General features: G+C 34.7%; 1 long non-coding RNA gene across 1 annotated transcript; it reads left to right on the plus strand.

Annotated features, from left to right (window-relative positions):
- The first annotated feature begins 13,809 nt into the window (after window positions 1-13,809).
- Window positions 13,810-14,814, plus strand: LOC128193816 (uncharacterized). The gene is made up of 3 exons (XR_008245127.1): window positions 13,810-13,973; window positions 14,594-14,674; window positions 14,758-14,814. It is a non-coding gene; the product is annotated as an uncharacterized LOC128193816 (long non-coding RNA).
- Window positions 14,815-17,696: the final 2,882 nt, after the last annotated feature.

Raw genomic sequence — 17,696 nt, forward strand, 5'->3', positions numbered from 1 at the left:
GCCTCTTACAAACGTAAGTTCGTCATCTCTCCCCAATGAACGCTCGTCCTCCAGCCTTTTACGAACGTACGTTCGTCATCTCTCCCCAATGAACGCTCGTCCTTCAGCCTTTTTCGAACGTCAGTTTGTAATCTCTCCCACGAGCGATCGAACGTACGTTCGTCATCTCTCCCCAACGAACGCTCGTCTTTCGGCCCCCTTCCACCACGTCCGTTCGTCATCTCTCCAATGAGCGCTCGTCATCCGGCCTCTTTCCCAACGTCCGTTCGTCACCTCCCAACGAACGCTCGTTATGTTGAACCCTTTCCCAACGTCCGTTCAGCCACTTCCACAGACTCCACAGTAGCTTGCGACGGACCGTTCGGCACCCCTTTCTCATTATTTGCTTTATTTTTTTATTTACTTTATTTTATTTATTTTTATTTTTATTTTTTTATTTTTTTTATTTTTATTTTATCTTTTATTTATTTATTTTATTTTATTTTATTTTATCTATTTATTCTAGATATCTACTTATCCTAAAATATATATTTAATAATACAATATTTATAGCTTAAATAAATTTTTTTTTTACGAAAATATACGTTGTAAAGGATTCTAGCGCATGTGTGATCGCACGCATCGTCCTTGTGCTAAAACCTTTTCTTCCTTTTTTATAAAAATACCAAAAATATATTTTAAGGGTTCTAGCACATGTGTGATCGCACGCATCGTCCTTGTGCTAGAAAACCCCTTCTTTCCTAAAAAATAAAAATTAAAATATACGTTTTAAAGGATTCTAGCGCATGTGTGATCGCACGCATCGTCCTTGTGTTAGAAGACCCTTTTCTTTTTCTTACATAAAAATTACAAAAATACCAAAATACCCTTTTTCAAACAAACAACCGACCTTTGCTAGAACTACGTGATCCTTGATTCTCCATCAAAAGTGGAGATACGTAGGAGCAAGGCTAGTACTTGTCAGGTTCACTTCCCAAAAATCCAAAATCATTTCCAAACAAAATTCTCAAACAATTTCCTAAACAAAATTTTCAAACAAATTTTCAAAAAAGAACTACGTAACCCTGATTTCTCATTTTGAATGAGAATACGTAGGACCAAGGTCAATCCTTGTCGGACCCAAAAAACTAAAAAATATGTTTCGTTTATTTAGAATTTTATTTTAGGGGATAGTTAAACATTTTGAAAACCACATCATATTCGTGCATTTAGTTAAAGGTACTGTCTTAGGGCAGGCGTTGTGGGGTGCTAACACCTTCCCCACGCGTAACCGACTCCCGAACCCAATCTTTGGTTTTCGTGGACCGTGCTTTATCGTTTTGTGGTTTTTCCGTAGTTTTCCAGAATAAACTATGGTGGCGACTCCAAAATCTCTTTTCAAAACCCATTTTTTTTTGGATCGTCGTCCCGTCACGATTCCGGTTGCGACACCAGTCACAACAAAAACTGAACTGCACCAGAAATTAAATACATACTAGGTTTGGTGGCACAAATTGGAGGTCAAACAAGTTGATTTCAAGTAGTTTTAAGCTTTGAATCAATGGAGGGACACAAAAGGAACCTAGGAGATGCAGTAGATCAAATTAAACAACCAAGAAAAATAAAAAACGAAGAGCAAAATCAAGTGCAGTAAAACTATTTGATAATTTTGCAAACTGTTTGATGAAAGTCCCGAATGAATTTCAGATTTTGTGATTTTTGGATTTTGGGGTCAAAACTAGATTGCTTGGTTTTCTTTTTCTTTTTATGGATGTATTACACTCTTTTAATCATATCATTGCATTTGGAAACTTGAAACCAGCTTTTGCCAATCCAGAAATGAAGATTAAAGTTTGGACAAAATCAAACAGCACATGATTATCAAACTACACTAGAAAATGAGCTGGAAAATGGTGCTTTCAAACCAAAAATTGAATGGCAGTGTTTTAAAAGCTCAATTGATGTTTCAAGAAACTTTATATCATCAAATTGAAGATGTTTAAACACTGAAACAACCAAGGAACACACTGCAACAAAATTTCACTAGTGCACTTCCAAATTTAGGCAAAATGGATGGTCTAGGAAGTGATTTTGCATATGAACTGAAAAATGACCAAATGAACAGTGCATACAGGTTACAAATGACAAAATAATCCTGCACTAATGGTAAGAATGCACTAAAACAATCATATTCATCAAATCACAACAGCTGTAGCCAAAAATGCAGCAAAATTTGGTGGTTTAAAGGGGAATTCTGCATATAGGCTTCTTAATGACCATTTGAACAGTGCACACAAGTTTCAAATGACAAAATACACTTGCTCAATTGTTCAGAATGCATAGAAACAGCCAGTGGCTTCGTATGACAGTAGCAGTTGCCAAAATTCAAGAAAATTGGACCAAAACTGCATCATATTTGAAAACTAAGTGGAATCAAAGCTGGATGGCTCAATCAAAGGCATAAAGAAGTCCTAAATGACTAGATCTAGCTATAGTATATTAGCTAGCAGAATTTTAAATGACCTAAAACACATGGAAAGAAGTGAGTTCGGTGAAAACTCCAATCTGAAACAATAACACTAAAGAATTAATGAATTTAGGCAACTAAACCATGGTTTGTTAAATTAGTGGTTAACACAGGTTGCCAGAAGTTGAAACATGTATAATATCATCAATTAAACTTGTCCCAAGCTTTAGAATCAAGAAATCTGATCTGAAACAGATTAAAGTGTATGCACCAGATTTGGAAAATTATGTAGAATTTTGTAAAACAGAATCAACATTTTGGATGCTTTAGCTCATATCATCCAGGCTAGACATTATCTCATTGCCTTTTAGGATTTATATATTGCTACATACGCATCTAAAAATAGATTGAAACAATAAACATTGTTGGAATAGATTCAACACAAGAAGACAAAAATAACACTACAGCACATTGCACAAGACTTGGACAAAACTGGAAAATGAGATTGCAAGTTGAATTGAAATGAAACAAATGAAATTCACCGATTAAAATGATTGACAAACTCTAAGGAATATTGAAAACACACTAACATTCACAACAAAACGAAATTAAACGTAAAAAATTCAAACAGTTGTAGACATAGAACAATACAACACGGAAGTGAAGAAACTAGATGGAAAGAGCACTTAGCTCTTGAAGCACAGCAGAAACCGACTGGCTATGGATGCCAAATGATGGAAGCAGCCTCCACGTTCAAGAGTGGAGCGGCTCCTCGGACCAGAAGTGGCAGCGGAATGGAGATCACAAATGAAGTTGGTGGTGCTTGCAAGGTGTTCGATGAAATGTGTGGCAGAGTTTGGATATGGTGTGGTGATGGGTTATAACTCAGACGACCTTCCAACGGGGAAGGGAGCTAAAGGACAGAGTTGCTAAACTAGCGATTGAACTCAAGATAAGAATGGCTAGATTCATTGCAGCAGCATTTCTTTACATCACTCAAGTTGGAGTTTACAAGAGATCAAGCTTTTTTTTATAGATGAAGAAGAGCTATGATCCGTGCACAGTAAGCTGTATTTTTACAATATGCATAAGCTAAGTCACATGTGCTAAAATAGAAGAAGCTTCATGTTGGCTTGTGTTCCACGTGAGAAATATGTTGAATGTGCTTCAAAGGAAAGAAGAAACACGACTAGATGTGTTGCACATGGAAAATGTGGAAAATATGCTTCACGGCTGGCTGCAACATACATTCCTACCTGCTTCCTTTGTTTCCTCTTTGCTTGACAACTTCCTAGGATCCTTCCAACCTTTATTGTCCTACAAAACAATGGAATTAATTAAAAATAACATGCTAAGACTTAGAAAGAAAAGATTAAGTCTTTATTCAACTTCCCTTTCTTGGTCTTAGAGTGAAGTTGATACTTCTTTGGATGGAAAGTCCCTAAAGGGGTTGCTATCATTATGTGTTACATGTTCATTGCTTTCATGTTTATGATTATTTGAGAACATGTTTGTGTTGATTTTGTCATTGCTGCAATTCACTATGTTTTACATGAGATCTTATATGTGAATGCATGACTGATAACGATTGAAAATACAGTTACCTATGATGTAATTTTGACACTAAATGCACCCTTTTCTGCTTAGAAACTTGTTTGGAATCATGTTTTTACTTTAGTTTTGTGAATAAGAGTGTTGAAGTTATACTTGATAATTTTATCACTAAATTCCCTTGATTTTGTAGGCTATTGGAATGATATGAAAGAAGAGTTAAAGTACCAAATAGTTGGAATGCAGAAAAGTCAACTAAAATGTAGAAAAGTCAACCAGAGTGTAGGAAAGTCAACCAGAGTGCAGAAAAGTCAACCAGAGTGCAAAAAAGTCAACCAGAGTGTAGAAATTAGTGTCGTTTCGTGCCCGGGCGCCCTTCCAGGGGCGATTGAGCGCCAGATTTGACCCGTTTCACACCCGGGTGCCCCACTTAGGGCGCTTGAGCGCTAGCGACATTGGCCGGACCTTGTTTCTGTTATTTTTATGTTCTATTTAAGGACTTTGACGTCCTAGAGATTCTATCTTTTGATGGCTTGAGCACAGAAACACAATTTTTAGATTTGGAGATGGTGACAGCTCTCCTATTCTTGGAAGGTAGATTTGGGGATGGTGACAACTCTCCTCTTCTCTTTCTAGGGTTTTTCTATCTCTTCCATTATTTTATTCCATTGTAATTCTATTTGTTGATTGGGGGATGATGTAGCCTTGTGATCTCTCATGTATTTGAATTGATTCTTATTATTGATATATGCTTCTTTCATTAATTGTTAGGAATATTCTTCTTCATGTATGGCATAAATCTTATGATTTGTCTAAGTATCAGGAGATTTCGAACTCCTAGGGTTGTACGTTTTGGGAAAGTGATAGATCTCCTCTTCTCTCCTTAGGATTGTTATCCAGAGATATCTTACAAATCATGATCTGGGGAATTCTCCCAAAAGCAGTATTTCTCAAGGATGGGGGTATGAGTTTTGTTCGTCTTAAGCTCCTAATCTTAATGCAGAATTAATTATTAGGGATGCAAGGGATTGTGACTTAGTAATTAAGGATAGGCCTTCTTCGCCGAGGGATCGGATTTTAAGTAATTTAGCGAGTGACGTTGACATTAATGAAAAAAGAAGAATTCTTATATACATGAGAGTAAATTAGGTGAAATATAAACTCCAACAACATATTCATCTCATATTATCAACTTCATTCATTCATTCTTATGTTTAGCCTCAATTGATCAAATTGCATTCATGTTTATTTTATTGCATTTGCATTCAGAAACCCCAAAATATGTTCTTTAGAGTCTTAATTAGTTGAGTAATCACATAACTTTTTAGTGTCGTGAGTCTCTTGGGAAACGATACTTGGTCTTACCATTTTATATTACTTGTGCGATTTGGTACACTTGCCGATCCATCAACAATGACATATATTTGAGAAAAGGAAAACCACATGCACTTTTGTTGAACTTATAATATGTGGAAAAACAACAGTTTTAAGTCGACTTCATTATGAAATAAGTCGATTAAAACTCGTGGCTTTGCACAAACTTTTTCAAAGTGTGATGTGAGAATTTTTGAAGAGAAAGTTTTTGAAAACTTTGTTTAACTATGTTGTATAGTCGATTACATGCAACTTGCATTCGACTAAGTCTGTTAATGCTTGAATTAAATGTTACAACGACTATATTTTAAATATGTTGACCAAGCATTTATTGTGATTCGACTACATTAATTAACCATTCAATTAACTGCATTGATTGTTGCTAAATGTTATAACTGTTTTGTTATATTCGACTGCATTAGTAGCAAAGTCGATTAAAATGCGCCAGAGTTGCGAATTGCTATAAATTGACACGAATTTAATTTCTGCAGGAACTTTTGTGATTCTAACGATTTGATTGATTTTTTTCAGATTATTGATCTCTTGCAGAAAGTGTGAAAGCTCCAAGAATTCATCAAGAAGACTATGGTGTTCATTTTTGGTGATTGCTTGACGAGCAAGAATCTGTGTGCTCTTACTGTCTGATCAACCTGCACTTAAGGTGTCTATTTCGTGATCAATTTCTATCAATCTTGTGAAGATTGGAGTTGCCCTATTGTGATTACAAGAAGAGAACATGCGGCGTTCTAGACTTTGAGGATTGTTCAAAGTGTTAAAGACTGTAGGAGAGGGGACATCTTATTGTTGTTCTTTGTTTGTATATGCATATATTTTGATTAGAGGGTTAGAGAGGTGTTTTATATTTTTGACGTGGATGTTGCTATAAAAGGCTTGTTGTAAAAACCTTGATCATTATAGTGCATTTTCTTCCTATGGTGGAAGGACACTGGATGTAGGCGTGGTCGAACCAGTATAAAAACTCAGCGTTTGATCTTTCTATCCCTATTCTGTTACATTCAGTCGACTTTGTATTTTGCTCATTCAATTATATTCCGCTGCACTACAAAGTCTTTTTCCTTGCGTTTCAAGAAAGCTTTTAAAGGCATTACTTTGCGAAAAAGATTTAAAGAAAACATTATTTTTGTGTTTCACCAATTCACCTCCCTCTTGGTATTGAAACTAAGCCATTCTATTTTCAACAAAGGAGATCCACCCCCGCTTGATATTTGGGTGTGTGTGGAAGTAGTGAAGGAAATTGGTGGGAGTGGGAGTGAGATCGGGGGTGGCGCAATTCACCATGAACATTTGCATGTATGCCCAAATGTTTGGCTAAAGTTGTGATGGTGCCGCAATCAGATCCCTTACCACACCCATGTGAAAATCTTCAAATGGGAGTCGATCCTACATCTCGTTGAACAGGAAGACATACATGAAAAAGCAGTTCTCGTGGTTGTCCCCTTTCCCATGGAACACCTACTCGTTCCTCTTACACACCATCAATTTGATGAAGGAGCAACCCTTAGGAGCCTTTAGGATGTAGCTCCACTCGACCCAATACTCTAGTTGATTCTTCATACAAAAGCATGTTACAAACTCTCCTACATTTTGGGACACCTACTTGTAACCAGGGATGATGGGGAGAGTCTAGACGAGCTTCACACCTTAGTTGGTTGCGTCGATCTCCACGCCACCATAAATAAAACTTACAACCACTAATACAATATTTGCTTTTAAAATTGCACAATATACCTCATTTTATATCAAACCGCTACCTATCAAAATGCGGTGGCAGATTTGAAATTAAGGGGACCTTATAGGCCTCGGTTGCATGCAGGACCGAAGCATAACAACGCTACGACCTCGATTGCAGGCAGAACCGGTGCCTAAAACCCACTTACCAGTCAGGCTTTTGGGCTGACACCTTTTTGAAAAGGTGATACTACCTCGGGTGCATGCAAAACCGAGGCATAAAGCCTCTGCTACACCTGCAACTCACTGAACATGCTTCTTCCACACGTCAAGTCAGTCCTACGACATTGGGTGCTATGTTTAACCGAGGCATATAATGCTTTATTGCCTCAAGCAAAGGTAGAACCGAGGTATAGTATGCTTTCCAAACCCCATCATCTTTCTTCTTACCTTTCCTCATTTCGTTTGTGTTCTTCTCCTCTCTGCCCCAAAATGAAGCACTTCATGCTCCCAAGAAACCCTCTCAAGGACGAAGAACTCGCTTCTGTGGCCACCACTGCCGCCTCTCCTAGCTCCGCCAAAACCCGCCCCTCTCACAAGCACAAACACTCCATAGAGAATGACCCTCCCTCCGATCCCAATCTCATCTCCCCTTCTTCCACCATTGCCACTCCTTGCCTCGCCACGTCATCCCTTGTGCTGCCAATGCTCGTGCCTGCCTCACCGCATCGCCACTTCTGCGCTCGTCACCTCTGTTTCTTTTCTTGCCCGCACCTCCTCCTTACGCCGTTGCGCCATTGGTGCCCCGCCGCCTGCGTCCGCCACTACTGCCTCTGCTGCTGCTACCTCCACCGCTGCTTCAATCTTGTTGCCTTCAATCTTCCACGGCGAAGGCTCCCTTGCAGGTTTAGCTTGATTTTGCAGGTTGAAAATTGCTGATTTGGATGAATGGAGGTTGAACGGGGTGGCGCGAAGTGAGGTTAGGGGAAACAGTTTGATGACAGCGGCATTGACAGTGAAGATTGGGGGAAAGATGGTGCTCTACCGCGAAGGAAAGATGGTGCTCTATGGTGCGAAGGAGATCGAGAGATTGGTGAAGTCACGGTGGTTCGATGCAAAGGAGAGAGAGAGATTGGGGGAAATATTGCAGGTTGTGCGAAGGAGAGAGAGCTCTCGCGGTGGTTCTGTGGTGGTCTGATGAATGAAGTGTTGAAGATTGGTGGAGTTGTGGCAGAGTCCTGGTTCTCCGGTGGTTCTGTGGTGGTCCGACAATGGTTACCTTTCTGGTTCCCTCCTTTTTGATCTGTAGTCGCGGCGGCGTCCTGGTTCTCTGGCTTGGTTTCTATTTCTTACAGGTTGCCATGGATAGCAGCGTGATTCTGGAGAATGTTGTTGGGTGGTGGTCCGATGTAAAGGTGGCATGGTTGTTGGGTGGTGGTCCGATATAAGAATGGAGTGTTGAAGATTGGTGGGGGCCTTTCTCGAGAGTGAAGATACCTTGCTTACTGGGAGAACTCGAAGCTTGAGAAACAACTTTTCACAGACAAAAGAAAAAAAAAATAACCACTCTGTTGCCTCAGTTCCTTCTAAACCGAAAGTGAAAAGTCCTTGAAAAAAAGAAACCCTACTGCTTCGGTTCCCTGTGAACCGAGGCAAAATCCTACCTCTTTTTGCCTCGATTGTGAACCGAGGCCAAAAGCCTACCCCTTTTTACCTTGCCTGTACATGCCTCGGTTCAAGAACCGATGTCTATTGGCGAAAATAACCGTTGTCGTTTCCCTTAACTGCACTAGTGAACCTTGGATTGAGTGACCTTATTGTTATCTATAGTGGAATCACACCAACCAGACCCTCATCCTACTTGGTTGATTCGAAGATGGTTTAAGGTAAGGAGGTAGGTGATCATATTTATTACACTGTTGAGAATTAATTTTAATGGTCATCTATTGACTTAAGCATCTAAGTAGTTTTTGCAAGTAATCTCACACTATATAAGGAATACTGAAGTAAAGACTTGGATTGCTAGAATAGTTTAGAAACTATTTAAGTTTGGTGTTGAAAACAGTTACCGAAACAAAATATATAATAAATAGAATATTTACATACATTCATCAACATATTATCATGGCTGTTATCATATCCTTTCCAAAATCGAAAACAACGAATAAGACCGGTTCAATATCACGAGGGCCTAAACCTACGTTTTTGATAACTTCATTGGCTGAAAAAGTAAGGAAATTTTAATTTTGGTTGTAATATTTATTTTTATACATATAAAATTAAAAAAGGTTAAATATGTATGTAATATATAAATTTGAACACAAAATTGGAATTTGTTTCATTTATAAATTTTAATATTTTAATTTTTAAACTTTAAAAATAAATAATTGTAGTCATTTTAATCTAACAGAATATTAAATAATATTTAAAAATGACCTTTGAACTAAAACATATCTAATGTAAAAATAACTTAAATATTAATATGAAATACTATCTTAACATGTTAAAAATATTTCATTCAATTGAGTTTAGAAAAATTATATCTATTACTTTTAAATTTCACATATCAAAATTTACAACATAAATAAATTTTAAATTCATAAAAAGTTTAGATACTAAAAATATATTTACTTCCAATAAAATAAATATTTTATAATAAGTATTTAATTATACTTATACAAAAGTTAAATGATATTTTAAGTAACTATTATATACAATGTCCGTATCTATTACTTCAAAAATTTCTAAATAGATGCAAATCTAAAATGAGTGAATTTTAGTTTTACAAGGATTAAACTAAAAATCATTTCATAACGATTAGAAAAAGTGATTTAAATTTTTTATAAGATAAAAAGAAATAGAAAAATTATAAAATCAGAACTAAATTAGCTAATTTTACAGAAGCTATAATATAATTACATTGTTATCATTTCCGATTTGACGTTGTTCTTAAAAAAAAATGAGTTGTCGACGATGGTGGTAACACACACATATATATATATATATATATATATATATATATATATATATATATATATATATATATATATATATATATATATATATATATATATGGGTTTATTAACGCGTGTACGCTTATTTTTCAGTTGGTACATTTTATCCATGTGTACCGGGTTTTAGTAGACAAAAATACCCTTATATATCATGAATTCTATGTTTTAAAGTTAAGGGTATTTTAATAATTTTCATTCTCAAAACTAAAAAAAAAAAAAACCCAAACCCTTAGTCACCTCCCTCATTGCTCTCAACCATTTCTCTTTCATCTCTCTCACTCCAACATTTTTTCTGTCATCCTATGGTAGCCCAACTGGAAAAAAATCAGAAACATTGGCCGTTAAACAATGTTACAAAAAATAATTTTATAATGAGTTTTCATTTTATAATTTTTGTCTTATCTAATTTTATCCAATTTTCACAATCATAAAGGAATTGGTAACTGACCTGGAAAAAATAAAAGATACTCGTTCTTAAACAATTTCTTAAAAAAAATAATTTTATAATGAGTTTTCATTTTATAATTTTTGTCTTATCTAATTTTATCTAATTTTCACAACCATAATGACATCAAAGGAATTGGTAATTAGCGTGGAAAAAATCAAAAGCACTCGTTAAACAATTTTTTACAAAAAATGATTTTATAATGAGTTTTCATTTTATAATTTTTTTCGTATATAATTTTATCTAATTTTCACAAGCATAATGACATCTGAAGGAATTGGTAATTGGCCTGAAGGGTTTTTTTTAGAGATGATGATTCAACATATGCATATGATGAAATTAGAGAGGTTAGTGAAGATGGTGAAATTGAAGAGATCTTGAATGAACCTTCGTCTAAAGGTGAATATGTCAATTAATCAACTCTTTACAAAGGAAAATTGTTTAACTGCAAGTGTTTATGATTTTTTCAATTGGAACTACAATAGGGATGACAGAGAAAAGGTTGAAATTGAAGAGATCTTGAATGAACCTTCGTCTGAAGGTGAATATGTCAATTAATCAACTCTTTACAAAGGCAAATTGTTTAACTGCAAGTGTTTATGATTTTTTCAATTGGAACTACAATAGGGATGACAGAGAAAAGGTTGGAGTGAGAGAGATGAAAGAGAAAGGGTTGAGAGGAATGAGGGAGGTGAGTAAGGGTTTGGGGGTTTCTTTTTTCTTTTTAGTTTTGAGAATGAAAATTATTAAAATACCTTTAACCTTAAAACTTAGAATCCATGATATATAAGGATATTTTTGTCTACTAAAACCCGGTACACATTGCTAAAATATACCAACTGAAAACAGGCGTACGCGCTTTAGCAAACCCATATATATATATATATATATATATATATATTTATATATATATATATATATATATATATATATTTATATATATATATATATATATATATTTATATATATATATATATATATATATATATATATATATATATATATATATATATATATATATATATATATATATTTCATTGTTTTATTGTAATTTCTCAAACTCAATGCTTAATTTCGAAAGCTTTTCTAGAATCATGTGATTTTCTTTTGTCAGGAACAACATGGTGGTAGATTTCAAATATTATTAAGCTGATATGTATTCCATTCATTTTTATAGGCTAGCACTACAAGAAAAACATAAATTACCGAAGGATTAATATCGACGGCCTTTTGGCCGTCGGTATAGATGATTTACCGAAGGCTTTAGCGACGGTCAATTAAGATGGTTATTACGGATGACTTATGACCGTCGGTAAGCGGCAACAAATTTACCGAAGGCTTTTGGCCCTCGGTATAGGCATGGACTTAATGAAATCAGGAATTGGGATTTCTCGCTTCCATTCTCCCAAAATCCCTATTCGCGAAAGAAGGTTCCCCTTTTTTGAGTTTCCTCTCCCCTCTCCCCCCACCGTAATCTGTTTTCGTGTCTCGTTCAGAGTTCGAAACCACCTTGAGCTCCTCAGGTACCATTGTTTCCCAATCATCCATTGCGGTTCCGCCATCGCCATTGATCGTTCTTGAGCTCCTCTCCATTGTCCAAAAGCGTGTGTGGTTGAAGGATAGAGGCATTGACGTGACGCCTTCGATTGTGGACAGTGCTTCTCTTAGGGTTTGTTCACGACAGTCCTTTGGCAACGTGAGGAGGTGCGTCGTCATGTTTGTGGGTGGTGTCGCGGTTTCGAGCAGAGCTTCGATTTCACGAGGGAGGCTAATCTAGGGGTACGTGACGAGCTGACTTTCTATAAGTGAGAAAGGCTTCGTGAGACAGGCTATCGGAGGTGCTAATACTCCTAAGGCTGTCGTTGCCATAGAGGTAAGTTATTGCTTCAATGAATTGCTTCAAATTATGTAGGTTTTGGTGGCTGCCCTCTTTGTGATGCATGTGTGAGTTAACTTTTTATGTATATATTGGAATTATGATAGTTCTGGTATAAATGGGAAAAGAACACGTTAGCACTTCAGTTCTGTTATGCTTTGACTGAACATTTTAGCTTTATACCTATGTATGTCTGAACTTGAACTTTGATGATTGGACGGGATTATAGTTCATTAAATTTTGTTTGATGGTAGGAACACTATATCATATGTAATTCATGAATAAAAAATTGTGCCTGGTAGAAATTCAAAGTGGAATGTTAATTGACCTTTCCATTCAGTGCTTAAATCGTTTAAAATTTGTTTTGGTGTATTAGTTTTGATTTTGGAAAAGAATTGGATTAAGTCTGAACCAAAATGCATGATTAATAGTTTACTATGCTTCTTTATGTGGATATATAATGGATACTATGAATGTCTAAGTCCTTGTTGATTTTGAAAGTAGTGTGTGATATGATGTAACTACACAAGACCAAGTTAGAAAACAATAGCTAGGTGAAGTTAAACTCGAATTAGACTGACACACAACTCAAACAGCATAGTGCAAAACTGAAATCTGAAATCTGAATGCTTATTTAATGCTGGTGCAATATCAAGCTTCTGTTTCAGTGCACATTTCTTGGTTCTACAGCTTAAGACAAGTTTGTTTGATGATTTTACATATTTTTGAAGTGATAGAAACTCCTAATAATTACAAAATTGAAAATTGACTATTTGAGTTGCTTGAAATCTGATTTCAACCACTGTCATTGTTTTTCCATCAAGCTTTTTCACCATGCTTGCTTTCTTTGACTATGTCTTAGGTGCTTATAATCTTCTAGCTGATTATCTTTAGTTAGCTCTAGTGCATTAGGCCTTCCTAGAGTCGTTGTTGCTGCTATCCTCTTTTTCATTCTTTCAAATCTAATTTCTGGTGCTGTTTTTGGTGCATTTTACTGCATATTTGACTATAACAAGAGTGATTTGTTGAATCTTGCTGTCTTTTTACATTTTCAACGTTTGAGCAAGTTTAAATTGCCATTTCAAAGTTGTTTGCACTGTTCATTTGGTCATTTTTCAGCCTATATGCAGAATCACCTTTTAAACCATCAAAATTTGATTTAAAATGGAAGTGAACTAGTGATTTTTCATTACAATCTATTTCTTGGCTGTTTAAGTGTTTTCACACCTTCAAATTGATGATATAAACATGCTTGAAGCATCACTTGAGCTGTTGAAACACTTCCAAGCATTTTTTGGTTTGAAACCACCATTTTCAATGTCATTTTCTGCTGTGGTGAGCATTTTCTGTTGTTGAATCACTTCCAATCAATGTGGGAAAGGTTATTACTTTTTTCTAGTTTATGCATTTCATGTTCTAATCTATATTGTTATTCTTTTTATGATTAACTATGAAGTTGTAAATCATTTACCCTGCGATATCAGCCATTATGTTTTCAGCTTAATAAATGAATATGGTCTAAAGCAACAATTATTATGTTATGCAGCAAGTGGGAGCAATGATTCTTGTCGGTCACAGGTGATTATGTTTCTTAAATTAATTTTCTTGGATTCTTGTTATAGGGGCTTCAACTTAAAGTAAGTTTAATGCTTAAAAAATTATACGATTTTGAAACAATTATAACTTCAATCTGAAGTAATATTTTAAGCTCAATAAACCAAGTCATATGCTACTAAGTTGATTAAAGAAGAACCTTATGTACTCTGTTCGATACAGGAAATCCGTAAGTGTCAAAGGTCATACATTTTTCCCTGATATTTGCTACCTGCCTCTTCACCATAGCTTTACTACACCTGACCAGAGTTATCATCCTTTAATCACTATGCATCATGCTTCATAGCTCATAACCATAATGCATTTGTTATAAGACTGTAATGTGGCATGATTACAAGGATATTTTGTATAATTGTTTTGTATTACCCCTTTAATTTCACATCTGCAGATATTTGTGTTTATTTTTATATTTTTGGGTCTGCACCACTTGCCTTTATTTTTCACTTATTTTCTTTGAATTTTTTTTCCTATGAATATATTTGGTGTACTGAGCATGAGCAGTTTTCCACATGTATAAATTACATTTCACTTTGTTGTATATTATTATTATAAGTCATTGATAAAAATATGTTTCATTATTGAAGCATGGGAGGATCAATTGTTGTGCATGTAGCTGCAAGAAGTTCATTGTCCACCTTGGTTGGGTTGTCGTGGATGTTGTAGAGGTTGTAATGTGTAGTTATTATTACTTTCGTGATTACTTTTTTCGTCATTGGAACAAAAGTGCTGATTGTCTCAACAATTGCAGGGAACAACTATGGCTTCACTCATTCAAGAAAATTCTATCAAACAGGATGCAACATATTTCAAGCATTGAGAAAGTTGTGAGCCCTGTCTCTATACCTTCTTTTATTTGTGTTTCAAGTTTTGTGTTATTCTTTGTGTCTACTGTTTCTGATTATGATCTTTTTTAGTTTCTTTTCGTTGTCATTATTAAATTAGTCTTTAAAAACTATAAATTTATAATAAACTTATTGTACATTGTAAATAAATATAATTGTAAAGTGAACAATTAGTAAATCTTGAACTCTAAAGAGTTTTAATTTCCTTTGATCCAATAACTTTTATAAATCTCCCATCATGTTTAAATTATAGTGTTTTTAAATTATATCGTCTTTAAAAAATTAAACATTTTTTTTTACAATTATGTATTTCTCGACTTAATAACTTTTTATATAATATCATATTATAGATATATTGGTAATATTTATACCGTTACTTCTCATATTGGATGAAAAAAATGTACATTTCCAGCAATAGAGTAATTTTCTCCCAATACCTATGACTTCTACTTACATTTATAGTTTATGGTTTGCAGGTGTGTGGCACCTTGATCAAAGTCTACTTCATCATGCCGCTTGAACTTGGATAGTCTTTATTATTAGTTCTCGTTTATATTTGCTCTTAGAATTTAAATGTTTTTCCTATGTACTGAGATGTGAAAACTTGTAGTGTTGTGGCAACAAGTATCTTATGTAAAAGACTACAAACATATTATGCAATATAATTTGATATCTCCTTTTCAATTATCCTTCTCCAATAGAAATATCAGTGGTTAGTTTGACTTGATGTCATGAAAAATTTCATAAACTGCACCACAATGCAGGAGAGTAATAAAAAATCACACGAAATTAGCACCAAAGCAGATCATAAACTGCACCATAATTGGTTACTAGACAGCAGAAAATTTGCCCTTTGGAAATTACCGAAGGGCAAAAGCCCTCGGTAAATGTTAGCGACAAGGGATTTACCGAGGGCTCTTTGGCCGTCGATAAGCCTTCGGTAATTATCTTTTACCGACGATTTTGAGCTGTTTCCGAGGGCTTCTGGCCTTCGGTAATGCCCTTCTTTTTTGTAGTGTAGTAAGATTATACAGCACATTTAATTATATAAAATTAACTACAACAATTAAGATATTTAGGTCAATGGTTTAGGTCCATTCAAATAAAAAAGTTTATAAACTATAACTATAAATAATGTATTTTACGAAATATATTGATTAATTTTTTATTAATTATATTTATTGTTTGTTAAGGAGAAAAATCTAACTTTATTATCAGTATTTTTTGTAGACACATATCCTATTTCGTAAAAGAAAATTGAGTACTCAAAAGTACGTGTAGTCCAAAGTTTGAAAATTAAAAGTATTTGAGGAATTTGTGAAAAACTTTAAAAGGCACATCCTTGATTCTGTAAAAATAAATATATACAACAATTTTATGGCATATTTCCTTTTGTGTAAGAAAGAAATTACGGGACAAATTTACGAGTACTCATGTGTAGATAACTATTAATTATTAGCAACTGTTTTGAAATTTGATTACAATTTAATATAGAAAAAATAATGATAAACGGTATAGAATGACATGATTTTACTTAATAAATTAAGAGACTAACGCATGAAATAATATATAAGTAAAAAAACAAAGCAAAAAAATACATCCATATCACTTTTCCTATACATTAATTTTTGTAAATGTGAAAAGTATTGATATTGAGATTTAGTATTGTAAAGGTATGTAATATAGTCTTTCACGTTATATTATACTCTGAATAACATGAATAATAAAAATATAGAACTTTCAAGTAAAATACTAAAATTTAACAATGTGTTTGAATTGGAATGAGTATTGTTCACGTAAATTATTTTCAAGAGTCAGTGTTTGTATTAACTGATATGTGGAGAATCTAGGGCGAAGTCTATTAAGATCTTCGCTACTGTGTCAAGAAACAAAAGCAAAACCAAGTACGAAAGAAAGGAAGATGAAATTGCCCTTCGGAAGGTGCATGGCATAGATTCGTTATTTGTATAGTGGCCATGCATGCAAAGAGATTCTTGAACCAGATGTACTAAGTATGTGACAAGATCCTGATGATGGTTTGATTTCTTCTTTTGTCTAGAAAAAATCTTGTTGTTGAGAGAAAAGAGATCCATATGTATAAATCATGTGTATATGTGTTTATAAGATAGTAAATATTCATCGGGGAAAATACTAGTTATATTTATAGAATCAACATGAGTCGTGGGTCTATGTTTCTATTGAAATAATACTTACTTGAATAGTATAATAACATTGTATAATAAATAAAAACAGAATGATAAGTAATAACTAACACACTACACTACCAATATTTAGTCATAATATGTAAATATTGCCGAAATAATAAGCATAGGTTTGGCTTGTTCCATGATGAGGAGGCTTAAAGGACCTTACTGGGTCGTACTCTTTAATATATCCATTAGGATGAATAGGAACATAAGCCTCCACACCATAGGAGATTTGTTTGGTGTATGTGGTCATTAGACCCCTAGTCAACTTGGGCCCACCTATGTAGTTAGCAAATAGATTGGTCATTCTGTCGAGTTCATAATATAGTTGGGCCATTCGATCGTGGATTGGCATCAAGGCCGAAGTTATAAGATAGCTGGGCCCTTGAGGCCGAGTTTATAACATAGTTAAGCCATTTAACCATGTTTTTCTCGTGGATTGACCTCGAGGCCAAGCTTATGATTGTTCTAGCCATTCTCCCATGTTTTGTAGGTGGATTAGCCTTGAGAGGCCAATCTTATTTAGTGGATGATCTAGTTGAGGTATTAAATAATCTGGCCATTCACCAAGATCATTTAGTGGCTAATCCAACCGAGGTTTTATTAGATAGGTTCGCATTTGAACCTAACCATTTAGT

This window comes from Vigna angularis, chromosome 8 (assembly GCF_016808095.1).
Source record: "Vigna angularis cultivar LongXiaoDou No.4 chromosome 8, ASM1680809v1, whole genome shotgun sequence".
Classification (NCBI taxonomy): domain Eukaryota; kingdom Viridiplantae; phylum Streptophyta; class Magnoliopsida; order Fabales; family Fabaceae; genus Vigna; species Vigna angularis.